This window comes from Canis lupus, chromosome 11 (assembly GCF_003254725.2).
Source record: "Canis lupus dingo isolate Sandy chromosome 11, ASM325472v2, whole genome shotgun sequence".
NCBI classification, from domain to species: domain Eukaryota; kingdom Metazoa; phylum Chordata; class Mammalia; order Carnivora; family Canidae; genus Canis; species Canis lupus.
In genome coordinates this window covers 48541401-48563018 of record NC_064253.1, presented here as the reverse complement: position 1 = coordinate 48563018, position 21618 = coordinate 48541401, and positions in this window count along the sequence as shown.

The window sequence follows — 21618 nt, the reverse complement described above, 5'->3', positions numbered from 1 at the left end:
TGGGATTCAAATGGAACTCTTCGTTTTTGCCATCTTTCTTGTTTTCTGACTTCATAGGCAAAGTCATGTGGCTGGGACAGGATTTAAAAACAGCCACATTACAGCCTATCTAGAGACAATAAGGTATAGGATCTCAAGTCTAGATTCAATTCTTAGTTCTGTCATCATTATCAATGTGACTCTATACAAATTATTTAATTTCAATTCCCTCATCTGTAAAATAGGGGTTATAACAGCACCCACTGCACAGAATTGTTGTGATTAAATGAATCACAGGGTGCAAGAGAAGAGTGCTTGCCATACAGTAGGTGTCATGTGTTTGTTTAATATCATTATTATTCCAATTTCACAATATTGTGATTAGGTCATACATATTTAGGCATAGGTCTTCTAGGGGATGATGCTTGTCTATACTCTCCAGCCTGTACATCAGGATCATATTTGTAAAATGGCTGACAAGTCTTCCCCCAAAGCTTCTTCCTCATGGACTTTTTTAAAGCCAACTATGTGGAGTTGAGATGACAGTTATGACACAAGAGTATGAATGAAATAGTTTCCCAAATAGTCACCCCAAGTTAAAGTAATATCTAGTAAACACAGACAAACTCAGAAAAAAAAATGCAATATGGTTCTGCTACTTGGGAACCAGTGCAATGCTTAACCAGACATTGGAATTATGTTCTAGTGCTGACCTATTCCATGACTGTCTCTGTGAGGTATGGATTGAAACAACTGATGAAGTTTCCAGGGAAATGTAGATGGAATTGAATTTTCATGTATGGTTTAATAATGAAGATAAAAACAAAAACACACATCTAATCACATATCCTTGCAAACTTTCCTTTCTTCACAGACAATGCTTCCTATTCATCACCCAATCCCCTGCAATTTGGCTTCTTTCTTCATGGCTCTTTTCCAGTAAAACATAAAAGAAAACAAACAACTCTGAAAGCATTAACAATTAAACTGAACCAACTGATCATTTGAGTGACAGGTTTTTGTGGTAATGAAGGGATAGGCAGCACATAGTTAAAATAATGAGCTGTTTCTGTCCTCATTTACTTGATATTTGGGTGCCATTAAACACTGCTGGTCATCTCCTCCGTAGGGCTCCCTGGCCACTTGTTTCATCTTATTTGAGATTTCATCTTCATCTGCCTAACAAGTATACTGTTCGCTCACAGTTTTTTGTTTTTTTTTTTTAATAAGTAGGGTTTATTCCAGGCAAACACGGTCAGTTTTTATTATAGGAAATATTAGGAAATCATTCTGTGAAATTTATTACACTGAAAGATTAAGGAGCAAAAGCCATGTGGTTATTTCAGAAGATAGCAAAATAATAGTTTACAAAAGTCAATGACCACCCATGTTTAAAAAACAGAAATTCATAGCAAACCAGAGCATACAATCTGCTTAGACTTTTTACCTTTTATACTGCCAAATCCTATAGATATTCAATGTAACTTATGTGTTCAATACTTGTCTCATTAAAAAAAAAAATTAACAAATCACACACATATGATCAAGTTATATGATCTAATTTATTGCATAATTTTTTCCAGCTCTTTACTTTCATGTCTAGGTTGGCACAGTCTTTGTGACAAGATCAGAAATAATACAAACTTCTTCCAAATGTGTAAAGATAATTGGAATGAATAAATATGATCTGTATAAATTATTTCCTTTTTGATTTTTAACACATATCTGTATACTAATTAGAATTCAGGGCCCATGGAGCATTTGCATCCTCCCAAATATTGTAAGTCATCAAATTTCAGTAGCTTTACACACATCAATAATTAGTTTGAATAATTTCATTGTGAAAAACCTGAAAATAGTAAATGCTATGGTTCTGGCATACAGCATTAAAGTCATTCTTAAAAACTTGAATATTTTTGGCACATGGAGGACTGCACTAGAATATCCAGAATATGAAGATAGAATAAGGAAAAGGACACCTGAAAGTGAAAATTTTTGGCAATATAATCATAACCCTGAAAGCTGAGGAGACAGCTTACACATGTTAGTAGAGGTGGAAAATGACTAATCTCCATGTTAAAGAAGACATGGTTTAAATGTCACTAACATAAAATGAAACTATTTCCAATTGCTCTGTCACTTTCCTAGCACATTGAAATGATACCTGTGGAATTTGTCACCGTTTTTCAGTCCTATCCAGGAGATGGGTGAGTGCACTCTAGAAGACCAGCAGCTCTTACCTTGACAGAAATGTCCTAAGAATAAAGAAAGCTAATTTTCCTGGCTTAGGTGGCTTACTGGAGATAAATTTTCTTTTTTTTTTCTTTGTGGAGATATATTTACTTATTCTGCTGTCTTTGTGTGTATGTGTTTTGACATCTTCTAGTATCCTTATATTTTTACTTCTTTATCAAGTTTATCAAGGATTTTCCCTGTGGTCACCATGAGGCTTACATAAACTTAAACTTACTGCATCCTATTTTAAACTGAGAACAACTTAACTTCAATAGAATTCATATATTTTACACTTGTACTCCTCCCCCTCACATTTTAGGTTGTTGCCATTACAATTTACACGTTTTTATATTGTGTAACTAATAACAGATGATTGTATTTATGGTTAATTTTGCTATGTTTGATTTCTTTTAACTTTTAAACTGCAGCGTGAGTTAAGCAACACTATTACCATATTGCAGAATCTAATTATGACTCTATTTACCATTAGGAGTGAGATTTATGTGACTTCTTTGTGTTTTTATGATGTTAATTAGCGTTCTTTTATTTATACTCAAAGAACTCCATTTAGCAATTTCTTGTAAGACAGGTCTGGTGGTATGAACTGCCTCAGCTTTTGTTTGTCTGGGGAGTCTTTATCCTAATCCCACCTTCATTTCTGAAGGACAGCTTTGCTGGGTATAATATTCTTGGTTGACAGTTATTTTCTTTCAATATTTTGAATATGTTATCCCATTCTCTCTCGGCCTGAAACATTTCTTCTTTTCCCCCAAAGATTTCACTTATTTATTTATTTGAGAGAGAAGAAATGGGGGGGGGGGTGAGGAGCAAAGGGAGAGGAAAAGCAGACTCCATGCTGAGTACAGAGCCCCATGTAGGATTTGATCCCATGACCCTGAGATTATGACCTATGCCAAAATCAAGATTTGGATGCTTAACTGACTGAGCCACCCAGGCTCCTCTGGCCTGAAAAATTTCTGTTGAGAATCTACCTACAATCTAATGGGGGTTCCCATATATGTATGTAACTTCTCTCTTTTGTCTTTTTGCTCTTAAAATTTCTGTCTTTGTCTTTGGACCATTGAATTATAATATGCCTCTCTGCAGCCCTGTTTGGCCCTATGAATCTGGATGTCTACTTCTTTCCCCAGGTTTTGGAAGTATTTAGCCGTAACTGCTTTAAATATATACTTTCTGTCTCTTTCTCTTTCTAATGTCCTTTAGAAAGTTCCATAATGCAACAATTGTTTTTTTTCATTGTGCCTGAAATTCCTATAGGTTTTCTTCATTCTTTTTCTTTTTGATTCTCTGACTAGGTATTTTTCAAGGACCTAGGCTCCACTTCACTGATTTCTTTTTTCTGCATGGTCAAGTCTACTTTTAAACTCTCTATGGAATACTTCAGATCAGTTATTGTTTTTTGAACTCTAGGATTTCTGTTTTGTTTGGATGGTTGATATTTCTTTGTCAAACTTGTCATTTTGTTCATGCATTATTCTCCTGAGTTTGCTTAGTTCTCTATGTTTCACTAGAATTAACTAAACTTCCTTAAAACATACTTGCTCAGGAGGAGGCAGGGCAAGCTGGCGGAGGAGTAGGGTCCTCAACACACCTAGTCCCACCAACTTACCTAGATAACTTTCAAACCATCATGAACACCTACAAATTTGACCTGAGATTTAAAGAGAGGACAGGCAGAATGTTTCAGAGAGAAGGGTTTTCGCTTCTAACAAGGTAGGAAAGTGGAAAAAAACAAAATAAAAAAGAACCAAGTGGGGGAGGGGCCCTACGAGAAGCCGGGTAAGGCCCAGGGTGAGAGTGTCCAGGAGGGAAAGCCCAGCCCCAGAGAAGCGAGAACTTTAACAAATCCACACCGAATCTTCCCGGAGGGAAAGGCACTCAGCAGGAACTTGGGCAGGATCCCAGGAGGGGCAGTGGAGCCTCCAGTCTCCCGAGGTCACTAACAGAGGAAGTGCGCCCAGGGGACAGCGCCCCACACACCGCAGGCAGAGCTCGGTAAAGGGCTGGAGCGACACGGCGGGACCTCGGGAGCAGCTCAGGTGGCGGCTCTGGGTGGAAGGGGCTGCGCGGCCCAGGAGCGCGATTCCAGCAGCGTAGCCCAGGATCCTGCGCTCCCCCCAGCACAGGCAGAGGACACAGGACAGTGAGGATGCTCCTGTCGCCGGGCCCCCCTGAGCTGTGCAGATCAGCACCCTCTGCCCCAGGAGCATCCAGGCCAGTGTGTACTTGAAGCTACAGTAGTTGCTGGGGGAGCTGACTCCAGGGCTGGAGAGCTGGCCACCACCAGTGTGGTTATTCCTCATTGACTCACCCTATGCCTCAGAAGGGCAGAGCTGCCAAGGAGCAGGGGCCTCATGGAGTAAACAGCTCCCACTGAGCCTGGCACCTGGAAGGGGACAGGGCAGCTCCCCCAGGTGCACACACCTGAGGGTTAGCACAGCAGCCCCTCCCGCCAGAAGACCAGCTGAAAGGACAGGGGAAGAGCAAGTTCTTGACCGAGCAAGGCTGGAAAGCTCCAGGGGAAGTCAAGGGATTTACAGTATATAGAACTACAGGGTACCCCTCCAATTTTTTTTTTCCTTTTTCCAGTACAACTCGTTTTTATATCAGACTATAAATTTCCAATTTTTTTTTCTTTTCCCACTTTAACTACAATATTTTACCACCTCTTCATTTTTAAGTTTCTTCCCTTTTGACTTTCATGTTTCTACAATTACAAGTCTTAGATGTATTTTGCAATTCTAGATTCCCTTCAACAACTCAACTTAATTCTGGCAGATATACAAGATATGCTTTTTTTGTTTTGTGTTTTTTGTTTCCTCTGCCTCATTTTGTTCTACAATGGTGGAAGTTAATACCTTCTAAAACAAGACCAACAGGCATCCAGAACCAAGTGGTCAGTGCTGGTTCATTCTGTGAGATTATATTCTCTCTCTTCCCATTCTGCCCCCTTCTTTTATCTCATTTATGTTTTGGTGGTCAATGTGGGGCTCTCTACAAGTATTGCTGGTTTATATAAATTTGAGCTGAGCATCTTCTAACATACAGAACTTAATATACTAGAACCAAGAGGATCACCATTGAGAACCCCACAGGTACACTGCATTCTCCCTCCACTACAGGTTCTTCACCACCACCATCTCCCAGTCCCACCCCCTTTTTTTCACCTCTTATTTTTTTATCTTTTTTTCCCCATCTTTACTTTTGCTTTTCTCTTCTTTTTTTTTTTTTTTCTCTTTTCTTTTTTTCTTCTTCTTTGGGATTCCTGGCCTTTTATTTTTTACTACTTTGCTTTAAACTTTGTTTTTCACTTCAGTGGTCCTTTTGTTTTACTGTGTTCTGATCTTTGTTTTTATTTCTGGTCTCTGACCCTGTCAGAATCACCTAGGGTGAAATTTACTTAGGTTGTGGTTGATATTCTTGGCTCAGCCTGCTCATACAGCCACTCTGCACTGAGCAAAATGACTAGAATAACTTACCACAAAAGAAAGAATCAGAAACAGTCCTCTTTGCCACAGAGTTACAGAATTTAGATTACAATTCAATTTCAGAAAGCCAATTCAGAAGCACAATAATAAAGCTACTGTGGCTCTGGAAAAAAGCATAAAGGATTCAAGAGACTTCATGACTGCAGAAATTAGATCCAATCAAGCTTAAATTAAAAATCTATTAAATGAGATGGAATCTAAACTGGAGATCCTAATGATGAGGGTTAATGAGGTGGAAGAAAGAGTAAGTGACATAGAAGACAAGCTGATGGCAAGGAAGGAAGCTGAGGAAAAAAGAGAAAAACAATGAAAAGACCATGAAGAAAGGTTAAGGGAAATAAATGATTACCTCAGGAGGAAAAATCTAGGTATAATTGGGGTTCCAGAGAGTGCCGAGAGGGCCAGAAGGCCAGAAAGCATATTTGAACATTTCATAGCTGAGAACTTCCCTAATTTGGGGAGGGGAACAGGCATTCAGATCCAGGAGATAGAGAGATTTCCCCCCAAAAATCAATAAAAACCTTTCAACACCTCAACATTTAATAGTAAAACTTGCAAATTCCAAAGATAAAGGGAAAATCCTTAAATCAGCAAGAGACAAGAGATCCCTAACTTATATGAGGAGAAGTATTAGATTAATACTCCACAGAGACCTGGCAGGCCAGAAAGGGCTGGCAGGATATATAACAGGGTCCTAAATGAGAAGAACATGCGGCCAAGAATACTATACCCATCAAGGCTCTCATTCAGAAGAGAAGGAGAGATAAAGAGCTTCCAAGATAGGCAGAAACTGAAAGAATATGTGACCACCAAACCAGCTCTGCAAGAAATATTAAGGGAGACCCTATTAAAGAAAGAGGAAGCCCAAATAAATAATCCACAAAAACAGGGACTGAATAGGTATTATGATGACACTAAATTCATATCTTTCAATAGTAACTCTGAACATGAATGGGCTAAATGATCCCATCAAAAGACGCAGGGTTTCAGGCTGGATAAAAAAGCAAGACCCATCTATTTGCTGTCTACAAGAGACTCATTTTAGACCTAAGGACACCTCCACCTGAAAAGGTTGGAGAACTATTTACCATTCAAATGGTCTTCAAAAGAAAGGTGGAGTAGCAATCCTCATATCAGATAAATTAAAGTTTATCCCAAAGACTGTAGTAAGAGATGAAGAGGGACACTATATCATACTTAGAGGGTCTATCCAACAAGAAAACCTAACACTCATGTATATTTATGCCCCTAATGTGGGAGTTGCCAAGTATATCAATCAATTAATCACCACAGTAAAGACATACTTAGGTAATAATACACTAATAGTAGAAGACATCAAAATAGCACTTTCTGCAGTTGACATATACTCTAAGCACAACATCACCAAAGAAACAAGAGCTTTAAATGATACACTGGCCGGATGGATTTCTCAGATATATACAGAATTTGCATCTGAATGCAACTGAATACACATCCTTCTCAAGTGCACATGGAACTTTCTCCAGAATAGATCACATACCAGGTCACAAATCAGGTCTAAACTGATACCAAAAGATTGGGATTGTCCCCTGCATATTTTCAGACCAGAATGCTTTGAAATTCACAAGAAGAAATTGCAATCACAAGAAGAAATTTGGAAGCAACTCAAACATGTGGAGGTTAAAGAGCATCCTGCTAAAAGATGAATGGGTCAATCAGGAAATTGGTGAAGATTTAAAAAGATTCATGGAAACTAATGAGAATGAGGATACAATCATTCAAAATCTTTGGGATACAGCAAAAGCAGTCCTAAGAGGGAGATACTTTGCAATGCAAGCATCCCTCAAAAATTTTGAAAAAACTCAAATACACAAGGTAAACTTGCACCTAAAGGAATGGAGAAAGAACAGCAAATAAAACCTACACCAAGCAGAAGAAGAGAGATAAAAAAGATTTGAGCAGAGCTCAATGAAATAGAGACCAGAAGAATTGTAGAACAGATCAACAAAACCAGGAGTTGGTTCTTTGAAAGAATTAATAAGATAGATAAACCATTAGCCAGCCTTATTAAAAGAAAAAAGACTCAAATTAATAAAATCATGAATGAAAGAGGAAAGATCACAACCAATACGAAGCACATACAAATGATTTTAAAAATGTATTCTGAGCATCTATGCTAACAAATTAAGCAATCTAGAAGAAATGGATGCACTTCTGGAAAACCACAAATTACCAAAACTGGACCAGGAAGAAATAGAAAACCTGAACAGGCCAATAACCAGGAAGGAAATTGAAGCAGTCATCAAAAACCTCTCAAGACACAAAAGTCCAGGGCCAGATGGATTCCCAGGGGAATTCTATCAAACGTTTAAAGAAGAAATAATGCCTATTCTACTAAAGTTGTTTCAAAGGATAGAAAGGGACGGAATACTTTCCAACTCATTTTATGAGGCCATCATCACCTTGATTCCAAAACCAGACAAAGACCCCACCAAGAAGGAGAATTATAGACCAATGTCACTGACGAATAAGGATGCAAAAATTCTCAATAAGATACTAGCCAATAGCATCCAACAGTACATTAAGAAGATTATTCACCATGACCAAGAGGGATTTAATCCCAGGATGCAAGGTGGATTCAACACTTATAAAACAATCAACATGATAGATCACTTCAAAAGAGAAAAAACAAGAACCATATGATCCTCTCAATAGATGTAGGGAAAGCTTTTGACTAAATACAGCATCCATTCCTAATAAAAACTCTTCAGAGTATGGGAATAGAGGGAACATTCCTTAGCATCTTAAAAGCCATACGAAAAGCCCACCACAAATATCATTCTCAATGCAGAAACACTGAGAGCCTTTCCCCTAAGATCAAGAACACGACGGGGATGTCCACTCTTACCACTACTATTCAACATAGTACTAGAAGTCCTAGCCTCAGCAATCAGGCAACAAAAAGATATAAAAGGCATTCAAATTGGCAAGAAGAAGTCAAACTCTCCCTCTTCACAGTTGACATGATACTGTACATAGAAAACCCAAAAGACTCCACCCAAGATTGCTAGAACTCATATAGCAATTCGGCAGTGTGGCAGGATACAAAATGAATACCCAAAAATCACTGGCATTTCTATACACTAACAATGAGACTGAAGAAAGAGAAATTAAGGAGTCAATCCCATTTACAATTGCACCCAAAAGCATTAGATACCTAGGAATAAACCTAACCAAAGAGGTAAAACATCTATACCATAAAAACTACAGAACACTTCTGAAAGAAATTGAGGAAGACACAAAGAGATTGAAAGATATTCCATGCTCATGGACTGAAAGAATTAATATTGTGAAAATGTCAATTCTACCCAGGGCAATTTACACGTTCAATGCAATCCCTGTCAAAATATCACGGGCTTTCTTCAGAGAGTTGGAACAAATCATCTTAAGATTTGTGTAGAATCAGAAAAGACCCTGAGGGATCCCTGGGTGGTGCAGCAGTTTAGCGCCTGCCTTTGGCCCAGGGCGCTATCCTAGAGACCTGGGATCGAATCCCACATTGGGCTCCCAGTGCATGGAGCCTGCTTCTCCCTCTGCCTGTGTTTCTGCCTCTCTCTCTCTCTCTCTCTGTGTGTGACTATCATTAAAAAAAAAAAAAAGAAAGAAAAGAAAAACAAAGAAAAGAAAAGACCCTGAATAGCCAGGGGAATATTGAAAAAGGAAACCAAAACCAGGACATCAGAATACCAGATTTCAAGTTGTATTACAAAGCTGTGATCATCAACACAGTGTGGTACTGGCACAAAAACAGACACAAATCAATGGAACAGAATAGAGAACCAGAAAGGGGCCCTCAACTCTGGTCAACTAATATTTGACAAAGCAGGAAAGACTATCCACTGCAAAAAGGACAGTCTCTTCAGTAAATGGTGCTGAGAAAATTAGACAGCCTCATGCAGAAGAATGAAACTAGGCCATTCTCTTACACTATACACAAAGATAAACTCAAAATGCATGAAAGATCTAAATGTGAGACAAGAATCGATAAAATCCTAGAGAAGACCACAGGCAACACCTTTTTTGAACTTGGCCACAGCAACTTCTTGCAAGATACATCTATGAAGGCAAGGGAAACAAAAGCAAAAATGAACTATTGGGACTTAATCAAGATAAAAAGCTTCTGCACAGCAAAAGAAACAGTCAACAAAAGTAAAAGACAACCTACAGAATGGGAGAAGACATTTGTAAATGACCTATCAGACAAAGGGCTAGTACCCAAGATCTATAAAGAACTTATTAAACTCAACAGTGAAGAAACAATCCAATCATGAAATGGGCAGAAGACATGAACAGAAATTTCACCAAAGAAGGCATAGACATGGCTTACAAGCCCATGAGAAATTGCCCTGCATACCTTGCCATCAATAAAATACAAATCAAAACCACAATGAGATACTACCTCACACCAGTGAGAATGGTGAAAATTAACAAGACAGGAACCAACAAATGTTGGAGAGGATGTGGAGAAAGGGGAACCCTCCTGCACTGGTGGTGGCAATGTGAACTGGGGCAGTCATTCTGAAAAACTGTGTAGAGGTTCACTCAAAGAGTTAAAAATAGAGCTACCCTATGACCGCAGTTGCACTACTGGGGATTTACCCCAAAGATACCAATGCAGGAAATGCTGGGACACCTGCACCCCGATATTTATAGCAGCAATGTCTCCAATAGCCAAACTGTGGAAGGATCCTCAGTGTCCATCGAAAGATGAATGGATTAAGAAGATGTGGTCTATGTATACAATGGAATATTACTCAGCCATTAGAAACGACAAATATCCACTATTTGCTTCAACATGGATGGAACTGCAGGGCATTATGCTGAGTGAAGTAAATCAATCAGATAAGGACAATCATTATATGGTTTCACTCATATGGGGAATATAAAAAATAGTGAAAGGGATTACAGGGTAAAGTAGAGAAAATCTGCGGGAAATATCAGAGAGGGTGACAGAACATGAGAGACACCTAACTCTGGGCTATGAACAAGGGGTAGTGAAAGGGGAGGTGGGTGGGGGGTTAGGTAACTGGGTGATGGGCACTGAGGGGGGCACTTGATGGGATGAGCACTGGGTGTTATACTGTATGTTGGAAATCGAACTCTAATAAAAATATACAAAAAAAAAAGGTACTTACTCAGAATTTTTTGTTTGACCATTTGTAGATCTCCATTTCTTTAGTCTCATTTTTTGGAGCCTCATTAATTTCCTTTGGTGGTGTCATACTTGCCTGATTTTTCATGACCCTTGATTTTTTACATTGGTATCTGTGCATTTGAGTACTGGGTTCCTCTTCGAGACTTTATAGGTTTGCTTTGGCAGAGACAGTTCTTCACTAGTCAGCTCAGATTGGGTTTCTGGGTATGTCTGCTAATAATGTTTTTGATGGGGTCTGCTCTTATGGTCAATTTTGGGATGAGGTAACTGTTTTAGCTCTGAGAATAGGGATGGGGGCCAGTATACCGTTGGCTGAGAACACGTGAATAGAACTGTGGGCTTGATTCCCTACCCAAGTGAGGCTGTAGGATGGGCTCCATGGGTGCCTAAATTCTCTGGTGATGTTATTAGATGTTTGGGTCTGAGTACTCTAATCAGCATTAGTGAGGCTATGAATTAGCCTCACTGCGGCAGGGTAGCAGGCCAAGCCCCACGGCATATATATCTCGTTGTATGGGGGTAAGATCAGGCCTGAGTGCACACTGAATTCTCTGGTTAGGTGTAGCTACTTGTTTTGCTCTGAATACAGGGGAAGCTTCAGGCTATGTTCTCTGTTCAAGTGCCACTGTATGTAGGGGGACTGAAAGGGCTATAGCAGCCTCCTACATATTCTGGTTAGGTTTCCAGGTCAGACGGGCTGAAGGCTGTATTTGATGATGAGAGGGACTACAGATTAGATTTCCTGCCTGGGTGTGATGAGAGAAGCTTCTAAAACTGGTGAAGTTCTTTGTTGTCTTAACTCAAGCTGACCCAGAAATTCCCTAGCCAAATAAGGCCACTAGTTTTGATTTGCAAACTATCAGCTATCTTCCTTTTATTTGGCTCACGCAGTATTGGGTCACATAGTTTTTAGGTACTCTTGCCAGAAATCCTGGTTAGACGGGGCCAGAAGACATTCTGTACAGTCAGTGGGACCGTGTCCAAGTCCTCTTGCCTAGGCAGGAGGGAGAGGGGCTGCCTCCAAGCTACTCTCAATTTCTCAAATAGTCTCTGGTTCAAAGAGGCTGGGAGCTACCCTCAGCCTTGACTATGAGTTAATTCCCCTGCCTGTGCATAGCAGGGGAAACATCCATGCCTAGCAGTGGCTTTGCTCTGGGAACAAACAGCTCTCATTACCCATTTCTCTGCTCAAGAGCCACTAGGCCACACAACTTCTAGAAGTTGTCACCAGCCCTACTGGTCAGGTGGGGCTGGAAGGTAATCTCCCCAGTGGTTGGGACTGACAGTGACTCAGCACCTTGCCTGGATGTGAGCAAACTGGGCTCTATGGCCAGCAAAACTTGTCATTTGAGGATCCAAATCAGGCAGATCTATGCTCCACAAGTTCCCTGGTCAGAGAATGCCCCCAACTTGGTTCTGTGGATGAGCAAAATTACTACATGGGCACTGTAGGCATGAACTTTGTCTGCCAAGATCTGTGTACTGGTTGTTGTAAGCCTTTCGTCTCTTTTCCATCATAGTCAGATTCCCAGTGAAAATCCTGCAATCCCTGTGGTGCAAATTCAGCGTAGGGCTCCCACAAATGACCCCAGTGCTGAGGAAGGCTAGTCATCCTCCCTGGGTTCTCTTTTCCCACTGGAGGAAATTTACCACATGAAGCTATGCTGTCCTGGAGGAAACGCAATGTGGTCAGTGTGTAGCTGCTCCTTCTACCTTTCTAATGGAGTTTTTTCTTGATCTCTGAGGTATTGGGGGGAGGGTGTCAGCTTCATTCTCATGTTCTAGGATCCTCTCAGTTGTGTCTTGTCCTTCAATAGATGTTAGTTGTTGTTCTTGTGAGGGAAAGTGAAGTCAGGAATAATCTGTGTCACCATCTTGGTGATGTCACTCATTAACCCTCATTCCTATTAACTCTTCACTTATCATAAGTGATCTCATTTACCTCCCTGGCTTAACTACCATTTACATGCTGACAAATTTGAAATAGTTGTCTATAGTCTTGATCTCTCTGATAGAATAGAGATGAGTGTGAGCCTTTCCAATAAACTACATATGTTGAAAAATCCTTAAAAGTTTAACTTAAGATATAATTACTTCTGATTTGTTTTTGTATCTTTCCCAGTGCAACACAAACTACTTCTAATGTTAAGGACTTAGAAGGTACTCAATATGTATTAGATGAATGAGTTTAATTTCTTAAAATCTTATAAAATGCAAAAGCTGCTACTCTGCCTGCTTGAATTATTAAGTATAAATTTATTAATGTTAAGTATAAATTTTAAGAAAAATAGCTCCAAAAAAAAGAAAAAATAGCTCCTCATAAATTGAAAAACTTTCATTATTGTTTATAAAATATAGCAAGGGAGGTCTGTGTGCCTCTGAAGAACACACCATGTATTCCCAACAAGTTCTCAGAACTGTAATTCATTATCCAGCTGTTCTGTGTTTTATGTAAATTACTTTTCCTGGAAAAACTTTCAGCTATAATCAATCAGTCATTCAAAAGATCAGTTAGTGCAGATGCATTGATAATGCTCCCAGTAAAGTCAACCAACGTTCCACATCTCTGTTTGCATTACTGATCTGTGATCCTGAAAATTATTTCATGTTTGTTGTACCTTGTTCTTTGTAATTTTAAAATAAGGCCTTAACTTATACTATAAAGATTATATAAGATTCCTTTCTAAGGAAAAGAGAAATTTTATTGCTAGTTAAGTAAATTATATGATTTGAGATGATTTGCTATAAATTATGAACCAATGGGATTCCAATAATAATATTGGTCCAGTGACAATGATATGCTAGGTGATTTCTCATTTTTGTTCCCAATGATTCCTAGCAATAACCAATAAAGTAGATATTATTATCCTTGTTTTGGAAATGAGGAAACTGCACAAGGAGTCTGAGAAGAAATAGAACAGAGGGAGAGTGTGTAACTAGTGATGTAGGAAAAGAGCTGAGAACCAGAATAAAATGGTTGCAGGGAAAGTGGAGTATTAAAGAGCTTCTTGAAAAAAAGTGCTCCATGAAGTCAAATGTCAAAGAGAAATTATGTAAGGCAAGATATGGAATTGACTCTTATCTTTGGTAATTAAAGAGTTCTGGTGAACTTGGTAAAATTCATTGTAGTGAAAAGACAAAGAAAGGGACCAGGGTGCTATAGGCGGAGGAGTAAGAGCAAGGAGGCTGATGAGCAAATGTGCACTATCTGCAGAAACCTGATGCAAACCTTAGAATAATTGTTCAAGAAACACAGGTCTCAAGAAGGTTTCTGTTGCAGTTGTTGTTTCTTTGCTTTTTAAGTTAGTTTTAAAAGTGATATTACCTAGGAAATTTAGGTGATGATTATAAGCAGGAACGAGGAGAAGGGGAGAACTGAAGACCTGAGAAGTAGATATGATGATGGCAAAGGACCTGAAGGTGGTGAAAGGTATGGAAGCCCAGAGAAAGGTATGGAAGGTGGTGAAAGGTATGGAAGCCCAGAGAAAGGTGAAAGGTATGATCCCCAGAGAAAGGGATCAATTTCAGTCAGGTTCACAAGCAAAGTATAAAATGTCAGCAGCAGATAGAGACAAATATATTTTTTTAAAGTAGTTTGGGAGTAAATTGGAAAGCTGAATTCTCTTAGGGACAAAAAAGAAGGCCCAGTCCCCTGGAATTCCACTTCCCTGGGGCTTAGAGTCTGATGAATCTGAACATGCCTGTGCTAAGACTTCAGCAAATGAGGATATTAGGCAATCTGCAACAGGATTTTCAGATAATCAAGGGGTGCTCCCAGCCAGTTAGATGCAGCCTTGGCAAGAAAATTGTGCAGGAAAGGGTTAATTCAGCAGGCCTGGATTGCTGTGAACCTACTCATTCCAGAGAAAGTCTTGTCTTTAGCACTGGCACCTGGCTAGGTCCTGGGAGATAAGCTCTGAGCCCTGGAATATGCTGCATAAGAAGAGTGTTTTTGTATGTCAGATAAATGTGATGAGATAAGCTAATTCCAACATGATTTATCATGAGCACCTGTTTTTGCTCTGGGGAGTTGGGGTTTGAGTATCTGAGGTCAGCCATATGAGTGCTGCCTGCACCCCCATTAAAAATTCTAGGCACTAAGAGGTAGGAGGGTTTCCCTCATTTGGTAACACTTTGCCCTTGTTGTCAGTGCATCCTTGCTGGGAGAGTTAAATGTGTCCTCATACAATTCCTTTGGGAGGGGACACCTGGAAATTTACTCCTAGTTTCTCCCTGACTTCACCTCTTCTGCCTTTTCCCTTTGCTGATTTTTATCTCTATCTTTTCCCTGTAATAAAATGTTACCTGAGTTTTGTGAGTTCTAGCAAAAAAGGTGGCTTAGAGGACCATGACCCACAAGTCAAATTATGTACTACTTTTAAGAAGGTGTCTGTGTTTATAGTTTAGTCATTTTTTTACTCTTTATTTATTTATGCATAGAATGTCCACTATGGTTTAAGCACTGTATTATATATAGAATATATAGTCATGAGCCTGTGTCCGTAGGGTAGGTTCACAGAGTTTGGAAGAGCCATAGAGGAAACTACTTAAGAGAAAACTAACAATCTCAGGTAAGATAAGTGCTAAATAGTAAATACAAATAAAATTACCAATGGACAGACAGACTAAAGAGTTGGGGGCACTGGGTCTCCATGGGGAGAGATATTTGCTGGAAGCCTCATGGGAAGATCAGATGGTAGAAAAACAAACTTAAGGATCTTGACGGTGGCAATGAATTTAGCATATTTTTTGGAATAGAGAAAAACCAAACTGAGTTGAGAATAAATGAATGAGAGGGAAATTGATAAGAATTCAAGTGATAGCTTAGAAAATATTATATGTAGTCTAAAACTATATACTTTTTCAAGATTCTGTATTGACACGGATAAACTCTCTGACTTCAGCATATTAGGAAATTTTTACTCTAACTTTTTTTTTTTTACCTTAAACACTTGTCTTTTCATTCATTGATATTTTATTGTGGTGTTTTAATTTGATATAGTAACTATTAATCATAGCTACCATGTTAACCAATTGTAGTTGAATTAAAAACACGTGGAAAGTACAATGTATCTGAACATATGTCTTTATTTTAATATTTTCTACAGTGGCAAAAATGATTTGAATTTGTAGTAGTGTTCCATAGAATTATAATAATAATTCTCAAAATCTCTATGGTAAATACTTTCTACCCAATTGAAAGCAATTAAGGGATATATAAATAGGATATAAGAAATCATCTAGAAGCTTTTCACATTGAATTACTGTCTTGTTTAAATAGTTCTTGATATAGACACTCATTAATGACATTCCTCTTTCCTCGAGCACCTGTTCCTGGTAAAAACAAGGGCTATATTGATTTGCTGCAATTTATCTTCTCCTAGGATTTTTGTCTTGACAGTGTGAGAAGATTAATTGGAATTAATGGCATTTGCACAGCTAATTAAAGTCACTCTTCCTAAAGTCAAATCAATTCTTTTAATCAGAGGAGTGACAAAGCTTTGCTTACTTGTTATAGTCTGCATATAAATGTTCCCTGGATGAATCAGAATCTTTGCAAGCATTAGGTATAGAAATACAGTAACTACTTGGGTTGGCTAGGAATTTCTCTGGCACTTAGTAATTTGCAAACTATCACTGCCACTTATGCGTACACTATGAATGTTTTAATTAAATGCAATTCAATAGAATTTACGTGTATTTTAAATATAGTTTATCTTTGAAACTCCTTGCAGTGGTTGGCATCCACATACAAAAATCCCCAGGATAATTCTTAGGCAAAGTTCATATAGTACAGGAAGAAGGAGAGGGTTAGTAATTATTTGGTTAATTTGGGCATCATATTGATGTTTAGTTTGCATTGTCTGATTTTATCATATCAAATTCTACCAACTCCTTTCTCCACATTGGCGATATATTTATAGGAATCATGTTCATCAAAGACTGAATAATTCAGACAAAAAGAAGACATATTTCCGAGGAAAAGTTTAGAGAGATGCATGGATATTTTTGTCTCTCTTGTTGTTCACTATCAATGCAACACTCGTATAGCATCAAACATAGGCATGAAGTGAAGGGATAGGGGACTTGCACATTCTTTTCCTCCATTACATCAGAAGTAATATCTTAACAACCCAGACAAGAGTGGAGAACATGGTGAATGTGTGAAAAAACAAAGCAGAGTAGTATTTGGGATCAGCAAAAGATATTTGTAATATAAGTGGCAGTAATCTTTGCTCTTTGTGATGGTGTAAACATTAAACACTAATCCATGGCTGTGCTTTTGCATTGGATACTTAGAGTTTACTCTCCTGGCCTGGCCACTGACCCCAGTCATAGCTATAATGTCCCCAACAGGCTTCCACTTCTTTAGCCCTAAGTACCTTGCCTCCAATGTTTAGAGAGCCTTGTGTTTCCCGTCCAGAAGTTTCTCTGACTCCAACTCCAAAAGTCAGGAAACTATTGCCTTGTGGATCAACTCTTAAATAATGGAGGACGAGAAGTGGTATATGAATCTCTAATATGCTCTATAGTTTCTTAAGAATGTTGTGGTTGGATCAAACACTCTTGTTGGTCACAGACATAGCCAATTAGGTAGTCTATTTTTGTATTGGCTATGCTATTTACTTACTTTGTTCCTTTCACCTTCTTGGTCCCTCACTCATGCTTCCTGAGACCACTGTCTAATTATTTTACCTCTACATAATCCCTTATTTCATATTCTTATGCTCGTAGGATATGGGCTATACCAATTGTGATGTCTGTACACGTTACTCTAATATTGCAATGAAGATAAAATCTCTGAGAAATAGTGTGGAGTAATACTAAATGTAAGAACCGATTGAGGAACATAAGATTTTAGAACCTATAGTATACTAAAATTTTGGGGGCTGGGGTAAAGTGAGAGGAGAGGACATTTCAACACATGAACATGTGAAAATCAATAATACATTGCCTTTTGAGAAATTATTATTCTTAATGCATTAATTTTGAATCTATTCAAGTGGTCTATTAATGATGAGGACATAATTCATGCATATTTTGGATCGATAATGATGAGAGATGAATAATGAACTTAGAATAAGATGATCTTCAGTTAGAGAAGCATTACTAAAATGCATATAATATCCTCTTTACATATGTCTCATGACATTTTGGAAATTGAAGTGAATTTTTTTTCATTTCAAAGTGACCTATACATCTAGGAAATATATAAGTATACACAGCTAAATGTCTAGCCTATAGATGTGTCTAATAAATACTTATTTAAATATTTTTAAAAGATTTATGTACTTATTTTAGAGAGAAAGATAGTGGGGTGATGGGCAGAGGGAGAGAATATTCAAGCAGACTCCCTGCCCAGTGTGGAGCCTAATGTAGGACTTGATCACATGACACATGAGATCATGACCTGAGCCAAAACCAAGAGTCCAATGCTTAAATGACTGAGCCACCCCTTATTTAACTAAATATTTAAGATTAAATGTGATCAGGGTACTTGGGTGGCTCATTTGGGTAAGTGTTTGACTTTTTTAAAAAAAGGTTTTATTTATTTATTTGAGAGTGAGAGCAAATGAGAACATGAGTGGGGGGTGGGGCAGAGGGAGAGGGAGAGCTCTCCCCACTGAGCAGAGATCATGAACACAGGGTTTGACCTTAGGACCCCAAGATCATGACCTGAGCCCAAGACAGACACTTAACAACTGAATCACCCAGGCACCCCTAAGTATTCAATTCTTTATCTCAGCTCAGGTCTGGATCTCAGGTTCATGAGTTTGAGCCCTGTATTGGGCTCCATGCTGGGTATAGAGTCTACTTAAAAAAAAAAAAAAAAAAAGACTATATATAATCTAACATCCATAATAACTATGCCTCCTCACATTATCACCTCAGTTGTTTCAGCCCAGCTCATTACATTTCAGCAAGTTCATAAAGTTTGTGACCCCGTGTTGCAATTTTATCTCATCTAGCTATTTGAAATGAGTGATCAGAGATTTAGAAACTCTCTTTCTGTCCTGGAAATGATGAGAAGTCTGTCAGTTATTAAATAGAATCCTTAACTTTCTAAATCAGGATGGTTAGAAAGAGTTGCTGCTTTTCCTCACTGAAAGGATAAAGCTAAAAGAAAAAACCTGAAATAGCAGTCAAGATCCAAATTCTGTAGAAGTTATCAAAGACATCTCAGTTCTCTTCCTGAGCTCATCCACTTTGTTCCTTCTTTGGAATTTCAGATATATTTTTGAAGATTTGAACTGTGGGAGGGATATAAAAAAATGCCAAGTTTAAAAAAATAAGTAAAAAACACAACCCCAAAAGACTTTGTGATATGTTACATTGATTAAAACTCTCAATGAAAGACAGCAATTACTGGAGATATTTTTTTAATTGATATATTTATAGAGCGGTGCCTGATAAGGCATAACTTTATGTCTAACTACTTCCATGTCTATAGATACTTAAATATTTGCCAAGGCTTTTCAGAGCTGACTTCTATGGATAGTAGAAATTTCCTAATAATGGAAGGAAACATAGGACCTTCTTCTTTAGATAAATACAAATATCAAGGTATAGGAGTGATAAGACTGTAGATTTTACATCAGAATGTCCTGAGATGGAATAGGTTTCTTTAACATTGTGATCTATACAACCTTCTTTATCTATAAACTAGGAAAAGTAATTCCCATCTATAACTCCAGTGAACAGTTGAGACATGTAAAATGTCTGGCCCAATGCTTGACAAGAGGAAATCTCAACAACGAGAAAAATCTCAATGTGAACTTTTTTCTTTCCTAAGGAATTTGTAGGCGATCAGGAGCCATGAACAGATTTGAGCAAATTAGTGACAAAGAAGTATTTGAAATTGGGATGTCAGGCTGTGTTTTATAACCTGAGTTGGAATCAAGAGACGTTAAAGGACACTGGAGTACAGCAGACACAATGAAAGCTGCTTGGGTTAGGTGGTAACCATGCCAATTTTGGGAATGGATGGAAACGAGATATGAAATAATGAAATTAAAGTACTTTATTGAGACTTTTGGGGAAGGCCAAGCCAGTGCTTCTTACTTGCCATCATCTTTACTCTGGAGCCTGCGTTTGCCAGTTTCTGTAATGATAAAAACGGTCTTTGTGAAATCAATTATAATGATACATTTTTTTTCTTGTTTTGGTTATTTCTAGATTCTAAAACATGTTTTCGCTTCAGAAAATAGAGATACTTTTTTTTTAAAGGGGTGAGAGTGGGACACATTTTTTTTTTTTTAAAGATTTTATTTATGAGAGGCACAGAGCATGCAAGAGAAAGGCAGAGACACAGGCAGAGGGAGAAGCAAGCTCCATGCAGGGAGCCTGATGTGATCCGGGGTTTCCAGGATCACAACCTGAGCTAAGGCGGCGCTAAGCTGAGCCACCCAGGCTGCCCCAAAATGGAGATACTTTATTTATGTAGTGAAATATTTCTTCCCATACACACATTTCCTGGGTAATATTTCAGTCAAATTATAAGCCAGTTTAGTGGATTAATATGTATTTCCTTTCTTGGAAATTGATACAGTGGGTCTTGTTAAGAAGGCTTCTTGTGAGGATTCATTTTAAATTAACTTTCCCCTGTTGATCAGATTCTGTTGATTTTCCACTATACTCTCTTACCTTCCAACCAGAGTGCTTTCTGGTGTTCTGCCAATGTCCATTGGTCAGTTGGGACTATGCTTTTTGCCAGTTCTTTCTCATCATCCCTCATTAAAATAATCCTACTTATGAGGTTTTTGTCTCTGTGATATTTCTCCCAGAAACCGGAGTTGCCTGTACGTGATTGTCTAATCTTGGATCCTATCAGTTGTTTCCAGTGAAATAAGTACTTTGCTGTTATTAAGACTTTAGCATTTCACTTCATTCTTTAGAACTCTTATGTTTTAATATAAATTCACATTTAATTTGTTTCCCATTAACACTCCCAGGAATCATCCAGTAATAAGGTTTTCTGTCTTCTCTGCTCATTGAATATCTATTACTATTTATGCATCCCTGGAGATAGTAGTTTGCAGCCTTCCCAGAAGAATTATACTTTGTTATTTTGGGCTCAGAGTTCTGAGACTTTTTCATCTATTTTGATTCTGCTTTTCTCAATTACAGATTTTTCAACAGTTCCAGACTTAATATTGTTGAAAATACTACGTGCATGTGTTCCTTCCTACAGTTCATGCTAGTGCTGTGACATAGAACCAAAGGGAATGCAGCCTGTAGGCTTTATCCAGAGGTCTCCTGGATATATTACTTTTTACTTGTCATCACCTATTGTTTTTTTAAGTGTTTTGAATGAAACAGCTTTCTGCTTTAATACTATGTGACCAAACACTGAGCAAAAAGAGGCAGGTGGGAAAATAATGTTAGTTATTAATAATATAATAATAATGTAGTTGATTTTCTTGGTTGATTATAATAGCTAATAATGATAACATTAGTAACATACGTGCATTGAGGTCATAACATTTGCTCTGTTACAAGTGCTTCATATGTATTACTTTAGTTTAGACTCACAATACTTGTGGAGGTTAATGATTCTTCTTATCTCCTTTTTTACTGACTGGTGACCAGTAAAACTGAACTTCTGAAAGATTTTAAGTTCTCAAGGTCATATAGCCAGTAAATGGGAGATCCGAGAGTTTAACTTCACTCCTTTCTTTTCCTTTCTTCTTTTCTTTTCTC